Source organism: Elgaria multicarinata, chromosome 9 (genome assembly GCF_023053635.1).
Source record: "Elgaria multicarinata webbii isolate HBS135686 ecotype San Diego chromosome 9, rElgMul1.1.pri, whole genome shotgun sequence".
In the NCBI taxonomy this organism is placed as follows: domain Eukaryota; kingdom Metazoa; phylum Chordata; class Lepidosauria; order Squamata; family Anguidae; genus Elgaria; species Elgaria multicarinata.
The window spans coordinates 24,354,967-24,368,980 of NC_086179.1; the positions used below are offsets into that span (position 1 = coordinate 24,354,967).

The 14,014-nt window shown below is 45.2% G+C and overlaps 1 protein-coding gene across 4 annotated transcripts in view; it reads left to right on the forward strand.

The window, feature by feature from the left end:
• Nucleotides 1–14,014, forward strand: part of CHRM2 (cholinergic receptor muscarinic 2) — a 193,109-nt gene that overhangs the window by 8,999 nt on the left and 170,096 nt on the right. For 3 of the 4 annotated variants that reach the window (XR_010025860.1, XM_063135040.1, XM_063135039.1), the window contains exons 1-2: nucleotides 7,475–7,583; nucleotides 8,554–8,701. The exons of the other annotated variant lie outside the window; for it this stretch is intronic. The gene's annotated coding sequence lies outside the window, so the exon portion shown is untranslated. Of the gene's footprint in view, nucleotides 1–7,474; nucleotides 7,584–8,553; nucleotides 8,702–14,014 lie in introns of those variants that run through there. 4 annotated transcript variants of the gene reach the window in all.

Genomic DNA, 14,014 nt, shown 5'->3' on the forward strand with positions numbered 1-14,014 from the left:
ATGGGGATAGCCTTAATCTGTCTTGCTATTGAAAACACTGATTTGCGCATATGATTATTGAAGCATAATTAATTCTACAGGCATCAAGGTGTGTAATCAAATATTCACAGCACTCACCCAGGAGAGTGTGTGTGGTGTGTGTGTTCACCCTCCCTTCACACAACTCTTCCAAGTTAATGATGTCCTTGACTACAGAGTTTTACAAGAAGAGAAGTTCCAGGGGTTGAAGGAAACAGATTCAATGTGTCACCATCCACTCCTCTCCATACCACTCAAGGGCAAACAGTAGGAATTGCAAAAATATTTACAACCTGATCCCCTGCTGCTTTAGCCTCATCATCATGAAAGCTAACATAATGACATCCTTAGGGTGACGATATGGAACGGAGGACAGGGCTCCTGTATCTTTAACAGTTGTAGAGAAAAGGGGATTTCAGCAGGTGTCATTTGTATGCATGCAGCACCTGGTGAAATTCCCTCTCCATCACAACAGTAAAAGCTGCAGGAGCCCTGCATAGTGTGACCAGATACAAAAGAAGGCAGTTTCCATGCAACTGTTAAAAATACAGGAGCCCTGTCCTCCTTTCCATATGGCCACCCTAGACATGATGTTCACTGGCATATGGAGAAGAACCACCCACATCTGCCCCGTTTTGATCTCACTGTCTACCTATGCAAAACCTGTTTTTTACTAGAGAGGAGCTCAAATTTCTTAACCCCCCTAGAACTGGGGGCCTTCAACATAATGCCCATGGACACCTCTCCTGTTGCTCCCCAGAGTCTCCTGATTTGCTACAAAATGCTAGGTCAAATGAACTGTGGAAGGGAAGTCAATAAGAGATTGTACTGCCAATGGTCAGTCCTGCCCCTGAGAAACTGGTGGACAATTTTTCCTCCTACTGGAGAAACTCTGTGAAATTGTTCCTCTGGTTTCTCTTCCCACAAACAGGCTGGATAGTTTTGAGAGGTGATTTGAACACAGCTTTACTTTCTGCAGCATTTGGCCACTGCAGGGGGTGGGGGACTGTAGCTCAGCAGAAAAGCCCATGCTTCAGCTATGGGGCGGTATATAAATGTAATAAATCAAATCAAATCAAATCAAAAGACCATAGGTTCAATCTCTGATTACAGTTTGGAGCCAGGATACCTGAAGGCCCACTTCCTCCTGTATGAACCTGGTTGAAATTCATCATCATCCTCATCATCCTCATCCTCATCATTGATCCTGTTAAATGTGTCACCTGCACCTTTAATGATTGTGTAGGAGCCCATATTTTAGCAGATGAAGCTTTTTGTACAAACTATACCTGCAGAAATTCCCTCTTCTCTCCCCTTAATGGCTAAACGCTGCAGAAAGTAAAGCTGTGTTCAAATCACCTCTCGAAATTCTCCACCCTATTATGTTAGCATGTAGTATAGCATTACGCATCAGATGGGCAGTTAAGGCTGTTCTGCTCTGTCAAGCTTTTAGTACTGCTTAATGCTGCCTTATTTCACCCTTCAATGTTAATGCCACTCTGCATTTATTGAATTGAATGCTTTTAAACTCGTATACTTTTGTTTTTATGATGCATACATTTTATCCTGCAGTTTTATTTTATATCATCCTGACAATCTAGTTGGCAGATGGAGTAATTGATAAATTTATCAAAATATCAAAATATTATAATAAATAAATAACACCTTCATTTAGGGCTGGCAAAGACTCTTGCCTGAAACCATTGAGAGCCACTGCCAGTCAGAGCAGACAACAGACCTGTTCAGACGACACACTAAGCCATGGTTAGGCTGCTAACCCTTTTGCAACAAATGGTTAGTGAGCATGTTTAAACCATGGTTATATAGCCACCATGGTTAGGAATCGTTCACATGACACACTAAGTCATGGTTCACACAACACACTATGCCATAATGTTTAGCTCAAAATGCTTAACCACCATGGCTTAGTGTGTCATCTGAACAGGGTCAAAACCAAGCTAGGTGTATCAGTGGTTTGACTCACTATAAGGCAGCTTGCAATGTTCTAACAATATTTATTTGGGGGTGCAGTCCTATTAATGTTTAGGCAGAAAAAAATCCTGCAATTCCCAGCCAATCATGCTGACTGGAGGATGCTGAGGTTGCAAGACTTTTTTTCTGTCTGAACATGCATAGGATTGTGCCATTATTTGTTTATTAAAATTATTTATATGCCACCTTCCAAGATACAGATCCTACTAAGATAGCTTAGAAGTAACATAAAAATAATAAAATCACAAAATGAGTTTAAGAATGCTTCCCCCCCAATCATCATCATCATCATCATCCTTCCCTTGGGGCAGTTGTTGGAAGATGGCCCTGTGGCAAAGAGAGTAAGGATGTACATAATAAATAAAATCCATCTGCATTTCACAAATTGCCTGGTGCCATTTGTTCTATCATCCACTCATTGAAAGAATCACATTTTTTCCAATTTACCAAATTTGCACAAATTCAAACATGCATCACTCCACCCAAATTATGCAAATCCCCCTAAAATGTACAAATCCCCCTGCCCTCATAATGCCCATTTTCATGCTTTAGCCTATGGGGAAATGCACATATTTGGCAAGTTTTTTGTAATATTATTTTAAGCATTTTTCTCTGACTAAATTTGCATAAAATTCCAGTAGGTTAAAAAAAAAAAAAACAGCTGGAAGATTACAGAATCTATGCCACTCAGGAAAAGCTGGTCCACCATGAATTTCATGGGTCAGATTCATAGAAAACCAAACTCATTTGATTCTATCGCAGGCAGGTAAACGCTATCTCACTAACCTTTTAGAGTTCTTTGAGACAGTGTCAATAAACACAGAGACAGGGGTGATCCAGTAAACATTGTCTACTTGGAATACCAAAACACTTCCAAACATTTTTGACAATGTCCCTCACCAAAGACTCCAGTGCAAACTTAGCAGGCTTGGAATAAGAGGAAAGATTCATTTATGGATCAGTAACTGGTTAAAGAACAGAAAGCAGGAATAAATAGTAAATTCTCCCAATGGACGGAAGTTAACTGTGTGGTCTCACAGGGATCTGTATTAGGACCAATGCTTTTCAACCTGTTCATAAATGATCTGGAATTAGGAGTGGGTAGTGAAGCGGCCAAGTTTGCTGATGGTACCAAATTATTTAGGGTGGATAAAACAAAAAGGGATTGTGAGGAGCTCCAAGTGGATCTTTCTAAACTGGGAGAATGGGCATATAAATGGCAAATGGAGTTCAGTGTAAGGTGCACCACAAATCTATGGTGCACCCACACTCAGAATGCTGTGTACAGTTCTGGTCACCATACTTTAAAAAAAAAAAGATATTGTAGAGCTGAAACAGGTGCAGAAGAGTTTAAGTTGTTGCAGCCTGATGATGTGGACAAGACGGTTGGCTCCATCCATCCCACTACATATAAGTTTGACCTTTGCCCATCTTGGCTAATAGGATCCAGCAGAGGTGGATAGATTGGGTGGGTCCAGGGAGTGATAAATGCCTCACTTTGTCAGTTGGTGGTGCCTGCTGCTTTGAAAGAGGCTGTAGGCGCCCTCTCCTGAAGACGGCCTCCCCGGACCCAGAGGTATGTGAGAACTATTGCCTTTTCGCTAATATCCCCGTTTTGGGCAAGGTGCTTGAGCATGTGGTAGCTGGGCAGCTTAAGCTCTTGTTGGAAATGGATTACCTGGATCCATTTCAGTTTGGTTTCAAGCCAGGGCATGACACTGCAACAGCTTTGGCTGATCTGACTGATGACCTACTCCAGGTGAAAGACATGAGGAGTACTACCCTATTGACCTTCCTAGATCTCTCGGCGGCTTTTGATACTATTGATCATGGTATCTTACAGGATCAGCTCTGTGAGATGGGAGTAGGAGGCACTGTGTTACAGTGGTTTCACTCCTACTTGCAGGGCTGATTCCAGAGAGTGGTATTGGGGGATTCCTGTTCCACCCCCATGGCTATTAAGCTGTGGGGTGCCACAGGGTTCTATTCTATTCCCCATGCTGCTCAACATCTTTATGAAGCTGCTGGGTGAGAGCATTAGGGGTTTTGGGGTTGGGTGTCATCAGTACGCTGATGATACTGAGCTCTACTTCTTGTCATCGGAGTCAGCTGGGGTGGTGAAGGTGTTGGACCAATGTCTGGAGGCTGTAATGGGCTGGATGAGGTCAAATAAATTGAAGCTGAATCCTGATAAGATGGAAGCTTATTAATAGTTTGTTTTTAGCTGTATATATTTATTGTTTTATATTGTTTGTATGATTTTACCTGTATGCCACTCCGAGATCCTTGTGATATACGGAGGGATACAAATGTTTTAATAAAACTAAAATGGTCAAGGGGCTGGAGCATCTCCCCTATGAGAGAAAGTTACAACAGATGGGATGATTTAGCTTGGGAAAAAGGGAGGCTAAGGGGACACATGATAGAGGTGTACAAAATTATGCATGGCATGGAGAATGTGGTGAGGGAGACATTTTTTCTCCAACTTATAAAATACTAGAACCCATGAAGCTCATGGGAGATTCAGGGCAGATAAAAGGAAGTACTTCTTCATACATAGGAGAGTTAAACTACAGAATTCGCTACCACAAGATGTAGAGATGACCACCAATTTGGATGGCTCTAAAAGGGAGTTGGATAAATTCCTGGAGGAGAAGGCTGTCAATGGCTATTAATCCTTATGGCTATGTGCTACCTACCTCCAGTATCAGAAGCAGTAAGCCTATGTACACCAGTTGCTGGGGGACATGGGTAGGAGGGTGCTGTTGCACTCATGTCCTGCTTGTGGGTTTCTGATCCAGCATGGCTTTTCTTATGTTCTCATGCTCTCCGATGTCGCTAAGGGAGAGTCCAGATGGAAGAGGAGCAGGTGTCTGGTGATACCAAACAAATGACAGAGAAAGGCCATTGGAATACTTTAGATCACCTCTCACAACCCTTCTTTCATCCCTGACTATTGGCCATTCTGCATGGGAGTTGAAGTCCAAAAAGTCTGGGGAGTGCTGGTTGGGGAAGGTCGAATCCTCCTAATACCTGACACAGCTCAAAGTACCACAGACACCCCCCCTCACTATTTCCCCTTCATCCTCAGCCTGGAAAAGACCCATGTGTGCCAGCTCGAAAGCGGCAATGGCTGCTGGTGCTGCAGCATGAGATTATGGTTGGCTTGCCAGTGCCAGAGCCAGTGTGAATCTAGCCATCAGTCCGACGCAGTATAGCTACTGCACAGCGGAGCATAAGATTGGGCTGTCTGGTCTCATCTATCTCTGTGTCTCCTTACACAAAACACCATAGCCACCAATGCCCATTTTGAGCCACGCTTCTCGTTCTGTCTTTTGGGTGCCCCATCGACAAAATCAACAACCTGGATCAGGTACCGGAAAGAGCACAATTCTTCCACTGTTCATTCATATTTGTGAATTATACCACAGTTTTGAATACACACAGAGTCCGGTTTTTTAAAACTCTACTCAAAGCAAGGAAGGAAAACAGAGTTAACACACTGTGACAAACAGATTTTGCTTGATGTGCCACCTCTGAACAGAGAAGCTGTAATTTCTCAAGATTCATTTTCCTGAAAAAAAATCTCTGAGAACTTACTTATTTCAATCACCCTATTAGAAGGCCACTTGGCAGACTTTTCTTTTACTTTTCTCCAAGTGGTGTGTGTGTGTGTGTTTGTGTGGAGGCCGCCATTTCTTCCCCAAATGCCTTGGAATGATGCTCAGCCTGGGCCATTGTGGAGGATGCAAAATGTTGCTATGTTGCTGCTGCCCTTGCCACTGGCAGTAGCCACAACACATAGAAACAAACAAAGGATGCAGCCCATAGACAATTAGTTGGCTATCTCCAATCTCAATCTCATTGTTTCCTCACATACCTACCTTGGGAGGGAAATCTGATCCTCTAAAAGGCTGAAATACTTTCTTCTAAGGCTTAGGTACTATATGTAGGTGCTTTAAGCTAAAATATGCTGCTATTTGCGGTATTTTGGCCCCACCTACTACAGGATGGTGGCCCCTGAAAACTCCTCCAAAAATGACTTCAACTCTCAGCCTGAAAGAGATTTTCCACCCCAGCCTCAGTGTTTTTCCTCAGAATGATTCAACCCATGCAGTGATGCAGGATCTCAGCTCCGCGTACTCTAGATAAACGTTCCATGAAAAAAGTTCTTGGGAGCTGGTTTTACATTTCGGTTTTATATTTCATATCTGCCATAATAATAGAGCTAATAAAAACACACACATAAACCCCAAAGAACACAAACGCTTGATGTTTATATCTAGCTCAGTTCTCTGACGAAGTCGTGTGGCAAATTCCCTAATGCCAAGTAAATGCTTCTTTCAGCCTAATGACTATTAATTAAAAGGGAATGGTTTACACCCAAGGAGAATTAGCTGTTGTTCACCAAAATGGATCTTCTCACCCTCAGTCATTTGTCATGGTGCCAAGGAAACAGACTTTGCAAATATTTTAGCACAAGGAACTGTTTGTTAAAATAAATAAAAAATAAAATTAAATCAGCCTCTCTGGGCCTATGGGGGTCAAATATTCATAAAGAGGAACGCTTTTGGATCAGATTAAAGGTCAATTTATTCTGCGGCTGGTGTCAGCGGTAGGCACTGTTGGCGTATGCCAAGGTCCACCTGGGGTAGGGGTGGGAGGCAGATGCAAAAGAGGACAGGGCTCCTGCACCTTGAAAAGTGATGTAAAGCAGCGGACTACATGACAAGGTACATCTGCTGAAATTCCCCCATCTGGGCAACTCTTAAAGGTGGAGGAGCCCTGTCCTCTTTTGCATCCAGCCACCCTGGACAGACACCACAGCAGGAGACCTCTCCTCCTGACCTCCAGAGCCCCTCCCTCACTTGCACGACCCCCCCTTACTGTTGCTGCCTTTTCACTTGACATTGCCAAGCAGGCAAGCAAAGAGAAGGTGCAGAAACTCTGCACGTGCTCAGAGCAGAAGCAATCCCCCACCCAAGTTGATTATTTGGCGTATATTAGGGCTGACTCCTAACCTTGAAAACGGCTCAGGATTTTAGCAGAATCCTGACTGGCGCGAGGAGAACTATGGGGTGAAGGAATGTACAAAAAAAAAAAGGTGGGGGCGAGAAAGAAAATCGCTCCTGAGTTGAAAAATAGTTGATGCAATTGATAATAAAACCTGTGACCCGACTACACAGGAGCAAGTGTCGCTGCGTTGTGTGGGATTTACTCCACTTTCTCTTCGGAAAGGGCCATTTGCGGCTGGTGCGTTCGGGGTGGGGAGCGGTCGTGCCTTATTCGGAAGCGGCGCCGAATCAGCGCGCAGGGACGCCGTCATTGGAGGAGCAGCGGCGAATCCCGCCAGGCGGAGAGAAATTTGCGAAGCTCGCCAGCAATCGCCGGGCGCCCTCCCTGCCTCCCTCCGCCCACTTTTGCAAGCTTCTGCGAATGCAGCGCCCGGCGCGCAGTAGAAACAGCGCCGGGGCAAAGCGGGCAGCGGCTGCCGGCGATCCATCCCAACTCCCATGCAAGCCAGGGGAGACAGCCGGCGAGTTCACCTCCTGGGCGAGCGCGCCTCTGCGAAGGTGGACACGACTTTTTCTCATCAGGAATCTGGGGTGGGGGGGTGGGTTTGTGTTGTTGTTGTAGTTATTGTTGTTGTTGTTGTTGTTTATTTCGCTTCAGATCCCCTTGGTATTTGGGTTGATGTGTTTAAATTATCCTAGCCAGGTTGTAGGGGGTCGGGTATCTTGGGGGTGTTTGAAAAGCGATTTGAACTCGGAGTGAGGCTGAAGCAGAAGGGGAGGGGAGGGGAGGGGAGGGCGTGGGGTAAGTCTCACCCACGCAGTTTGGAATCGGGCTGCGTTAATAACCGGCCCAGTTCCCCACGGGGTTGCGTGATCCTCAGTCGGGATTGTCTGGTGGTGGGTTTGGTGGTTTCCGTGTGTGTGTGTGTGTGTGTGTGTGTGTGTGTGTGTGTGTGTTTTAAAAGGGCTGGACCTCGAGGCTGTAGCTATAGCGCGATCTGCAAGCCATCGTGTAAACGCGAGGGCTTTGAATCGATACCCTCGCGCCCCCCCCCCCCGACTCCCCGCCGCCGCCGCTCCAACAAGCGGTTCTGAGCCTTCGGGGGGTTCTCGCTCGAGCTGTGAGTTCAGCTGCGAGGCTTTCATCCGAGACCATCAGCAGAACTTGACGCTGGTCTCAGCCCTGCCAATGGGCACCTCCGCGAAAGTCGCTGGGCTTTTTGTTTGTTTGTGGTGTTAAAATACCTGTCGACGCAAAGAATCTGGCTCAAGGAGGTTGAGGATCGGGTTGTTTTGGGTGTTGAACTAGCAGCTCTCTTCCACCTCCCCCCCCGCCACTTTTTTCTTGCTGTGCGGCAAGATCCTATGCACATATTGTTTGCACAGGCAGACATCCGATTAAGCTTACTCACAAGTCAGGACTGCAGCTTGAGCGGTTCTCTTTCACCATTTCCAGCACACAGCATCAACTAACATGCCTTTTTTCTTACACTCCCATCCCTTTCCCTTTCTCCTCCTTTTTGGAAAGATATGGAAGAACAAGATACAGAGGCTGCCGCTGGACTCTGACTCTTTCGCTGCCTGCTTCCTTTCCCTCCTGCCACTGTCTCGGCTTCCAGATTTCTGTGGACTTCACCATTTCCCGAAAACCTGCAACTGTGTGAAAAGGAATACAGGTAGGCTGTCCTCCTCACCCCTTGCTCTCCACCAACACCCCCCTTCCCCTCTTAGCCCTGTAATTATTTTCTTCTTGGTGGTTTGGGAACGTGGGCTGGGTATTGTCATTATTTTGCCCCCCTTCCTGTTCCCAGATTCATGAGGACTGGAGCTTTGACTTCAGAAATCTTTCTTGTTCCATCAATTGGATGAAGCAGGGCCATTCTCACAAGAAACCTGGGTTGTCTCCAGCAGGATTGCATTATTTCCCCTTGAAATAATGGGATCCTTATCAAAGGTAGGGACGAAGCTACAAAGTAGGGGGAAAGGCAAAGAATCTTGTGGCATAGCAAAGACTAACAGATTTATTAGGGCATAAACTTTGCAGGCTCGAGTTCACTTCCTCAGACTTTAAAAATACCCAGACAGGATCAAGGCCTTTTAGTATAGGATTTAGGCACACTTTTGACTTTCACAAGTGTGTGCAGCAAGAGCAGAATATTTGGCTTTGAGTATTTTCATTACTATGATTTTTAAAATGAATTGGTCAAAGAGGAAACTTGTGTGATGAGAAGCTTGGAAACGAAGGTGATCACTGATGAGGAAGATTAGGGGATTAGCTGGTGGGGGATCGGTCTGTCGGTCTGTCGAATGGAAACAGCCAGAGGCAAACAGCCTTGCCCGCAATGCAGGATGTGATCCCTCTGATAGGAAACCTCTTTGAATTCCATTGTTTTCAGTGGGTGAATGCCATACAGCCTGAGCCTATGCGTACATACTTAGAAATAAATGTTTTTGGCTTAATGGGGTTTACTAGTAAGTACACATTAGCACTGTGGCTTTACAAGGGTTTCAGGGTCAGCTATAGGGTAGCCATAGTTTGCCTGGGATTCTAAGAAAGAACCTCTGCCTTTTAGACCAAGGCAATTTAGTAAGGAGAGGATCCATGGTGGAGCTCTTGCTTTCCATGCAGAAGATCCCAGGTTCACTTCCTAGTATCTTCCGTTATGAACAGATCACAAGATACAGGGCTGGGAAATGCCTCTGCCTCGGTTCGCAAGATGCCACTTCCAGTTGGAGCGGGCAGCACGCAGGTCGATGGACCCATGAGCTGGGCCATTAATAGCCTCCCTTGACTGGATGTACTCCAGATGCCTTGCACTCTAACTCCCTATCATCCCAGCCAGCATGACCCTTGGTTGTGTTGGCTGTGGATGATGGGAGTTAGGGTCCCAACACTTCTAGAGGATGCCTGATTGGGGTAGGCCACACCATAAGGGAGCTTTGTGAGCAAACACAGATGCTAAACTATTTGTAGGACCCACCCACTCCCAAAAAGGGGGGGGAGTTTTTTAGAAGTAAGCAGCCATTTGAGATCATGCTGCATTGTCACACGGAGAGCTCATTGGTGTAGTGTGTGTGTGTGTGTGTGTGTGTGATGGTGGACTTCCTACTCCTCTCCCTATCTGCACTTGCTTTGTTAACCACCGATATTTCCTTAGCCTTGCAGTTTGCATTGCTTGTAAACAGGCAATGTATAGGATGGGATTTTAAAAAGCCGTGATGGTGATCAAGAGGAGATAGTTGTCTGAGGAGGGAAAGAAAGCAGAGTAGGTGATGGAAGAAAGGACCAGAGTGATAGCATTGGAAGAAAGAAAGGGGTGATTTCTCCAGACCCCTGCATACGCTGCGAAGTTCCTCCTGCGTAAGAATGAGCATGATCCAGCGTGTAGGTCATTATGTATAGATTTGGGAATTTTTTAGTCAATTGCAATACCAAAATGTGTGTGTTTGTGTGTGCAATTGTTTCCTGCGTTGAGCTGTACATAGGTTGTATGCGTACTCCTTTAATTTTGTAGCCTATGAAAATGGATTGCGGGCATTGCTTTATCTGGGTTTGGGAATAAAGTCACAGTTGGCACAATCACACCTTCTTTGCCTACAAAAGTGTAAAATAAGTAGATATGGAACCTGTGGGTCTAAATGGTGGATTGGGGAAGACGTTCAGTTCAATGCATCAGCCAGCTGAAAAAGGTTTCTCTAGGAGATTAGAACAGGTAGCTAGAGAAATTGCAGCTCAGAGATTGTTAAGAGGTGATCATACAGGAAAGTGCCTTCCTTCTCTCCTTCCTGCTCTCATCTCCCGCAATTCTCATTTTGGGTTCTTAGCATAAATCATCTACCGAAGCTTCCTCCCTGTGCATTCACTAAAAGCAACAGTGAAGCAAAGGATCTGGTGCAAGGGTTCAATTGCTTTGTGATGAATATCCTTTGCATGCAAGCATCCACTGACATATAAAACCCCAAACCCTTACCTGGTCAATATCTTTCATCCCCACTTGGTCTATACCAATCAAAATGTCACTAAAGTGTGCAAGCTTGAGAGTTCTCTAGAACTCTTTCTTCATTAGGTCACATGGGACCTGTTTTTCATTCAAACAGGTGGGTTAACTTTCCTTTTTTTATGGGCATATAAATTTCTGTTTGGCTACTCTACAGTAATTGATTTGAGGATTGCAACCTTGCAATTAATCAATCACTGAAAGATCATCTAAGGATGCACCATCAGGCACATAGCTGAAGGGAGGTCTACTACCATCTATAGCAACGAGACGGGTCCCAGATTGTCCGTCTTGATTTAAGTCTAGATTTTGCTTAGGTGATAAGGGAATTATTTATATTTCTGAATCTTTGTGGTTTCCAGCTGGTGAAATATTTGTCATGTTGGGCAGCTACATAAGTAGCTTACGTCCCCTCCCTTGTTTATTATACTTGTTTATTATACTTGGGGAAAGTAATTATACTTTTTTGACAGAGGCTTCTACTCGATTCCAGAGTGTGTTTTAAGGTGGGTGTCATTTAAGAGTGCCAGAAGAAAAAATTCCATCCCCAGTTCTCAAGCCTCCTTATTCTGCTGTAAAGGGACTTTTTTTTTGGGGGGGGGGGTTAACATGGAAAGATCATCACCAGGTTTTGGGGTGCTGGTGGAGGGTGCAGAATGCTCCAGCATCTAAGACCATGTGTGACTGATACATACAGGTGCATGGACACCCTTCCTATTCATGCTACAAGGTTTCTCGCAGCAGACAGATTGGATGAAGTGGACATACATACTGTACATAAAGGATACCAGCATCTATGAGCTGATAATAACACAGAGCGAGAGCCAGTGTGGTATAGTGGGTAAGGTGTTAGATTGGGAGTTGGGAAATCTGAGTTCTAGTCCCCACTCAGCCATGGAAACCCACTGGGTGACTTTGGGCCAGTCACAGACTCTCAGCCCAACCTACCTCACAGGGTTGTTGTTGTGATGATAAAATGGAGAGGAGGAAGAGGAGCCATAGTTCAGTGGTACATGCTTGGCATGCAGAAGGTTCAACATTCTACCCTTGACATCTCTGGGTTTTTCTTTTAAAAGAATTGGGTGGCAGATGGTGGGAAATACCTCCAGTATTGTCTTCTCTGACCTGGAGAGCTACTGCTGGTCAGATTCGGAAATACTGAGCTAGATAAACCAACACCTCGACTGCTTCATGTGGTCTACCCATGGAGGTAGACCATGCTGAGGCCTGAGACTTGTTCTTCTTCCCCACCATGTGTACATCTATATTCAGGTGTGGGAGACACCATGTGAATCTGCCCCAAGTGGTCAACGTGTTTTTGCTTAAACAGGTACTGGGGTTCCTTCTTGCTTTTGCCACTGCCTCTGAAAGATCCTGGCTCATGATATTCTGGGAAACCTTGGACAAACGGGTTGAGCTAGGAGAGGGTACCATCCATCTTTCTGACCCTCTGTCTGCACTTTCTATTTAGGCCAGAAGTTGGTACTCCAAGGAACCCCCAAAGCTCTTAACTTCTGTTGTCGCTGCTGCTATCTGGCTCCTGCCCTCTTTCTTTTCATACTGGCAGATCTATGTTAAATAAAATTGACCAACATTTCCCTGTGAGGTAGCACAACTGTCACCTGTTAGCATTGCATGTGCCCCCACCCCGCCCCGCCCCAGCCTTGCTTTGTGTTAGAAAAATCCACTCCTTTCAAATTATCCTACAAAACCAAAAAAATGTGATGGGGAGTCTTTGTCTTATTTGCATGGTGGTGGGGGGAAAGCCCACTTGTTCCGAATGCTAAAACTGCCCTTTGGTGATTAGGGTGCTCTATGAGCTGGAGGAAGGAATGGCCGATATCATTATCAATCCTCCTCCTCATCTCTGCAAACAAGTTTTATTTATCCAGTAGTGGTCATTAGAAAGTTGATTCCCTCTGAAGCTGCTGCTGGTATGGGTGTGTGGGTGTGTGGTGGTGGGGTAGCCCTCAGTTTAAATACTGCTGCGGAACTCCCACACTCTCGCCCTGGTTAATGGGGGAACGTAGTTGCAGTAAATCAGAGATGCACTCATTTGGAGCCTAATTAATCAGCATCCCGCTGTATTGCAACAACACTTTTTTCCTAATGGACCCTTTGAAACTCGCCTGCAGATCACAGCAAGGTCTCACAGAGAAGCGGATGGGGGTGGGGGCGGGGAGTGAAGACTCTTCAGGAGGAGGCGTGTTTAATTTTTGCCACCCTTTTAGTTTTGTTGTAAAGCTTGCTTGCTTGCTTCTCCCTTGGTTATCTTTCCTTTTCCCTTTGCTGTGGAAATACACATGCCAAAGCTTAAGACCTGGTGTGATGGGGCATTTCATGCACCAGGCTTCCGTGGTCCTTGAGCTCCTCCTGCACTATTTCTGTGAATGTTGTTAAAAGCAGGTGGAAGAGAGACATTTGTTATATGAATGAGCATCTTGGACCACGTAGATTATACGTTTGCAACATAAAAACCAATGCACGCTTTAAGCCTTGCAGGTGAAAACACCGACAGCTTATAATATGCTTATGTGTGATAAAGTGATCAAAAGGTCCCTTTATTTGTGTCTGTATATATCCTTTGGTGGTGGGTGGGGCGGGGAAGAGATACAGTAGAAGCATCTGACACCTTCATCTTTATCTTGGTAAGAGAGGTTTCCAGATAGGATACACTGCTCCTCCATAGGGCTTGATGTACAGAGACATCTTTAAGACATAAGAAAGAAACCCAGATAGGAAATGGATAGATAAGAACGACCTCCTATTCTTTCATCTTTTCACGAAACAAGCTTTGGTGGTTCTACAGGGAGCAGTGGACTGCAATTGCTTCCATAAGGCTTCTGTCCATCTGACTACCCATGGGATAACGGTCCTAAAACCTTAAGCAAATGTTGTCACTGCTGCAGTGAACAGCTTAACCTTCCTGTTAGAGGACATTAACTACTGGCACATGCAACAACATGTTGCATTATATTGTCCTTCCCCAAC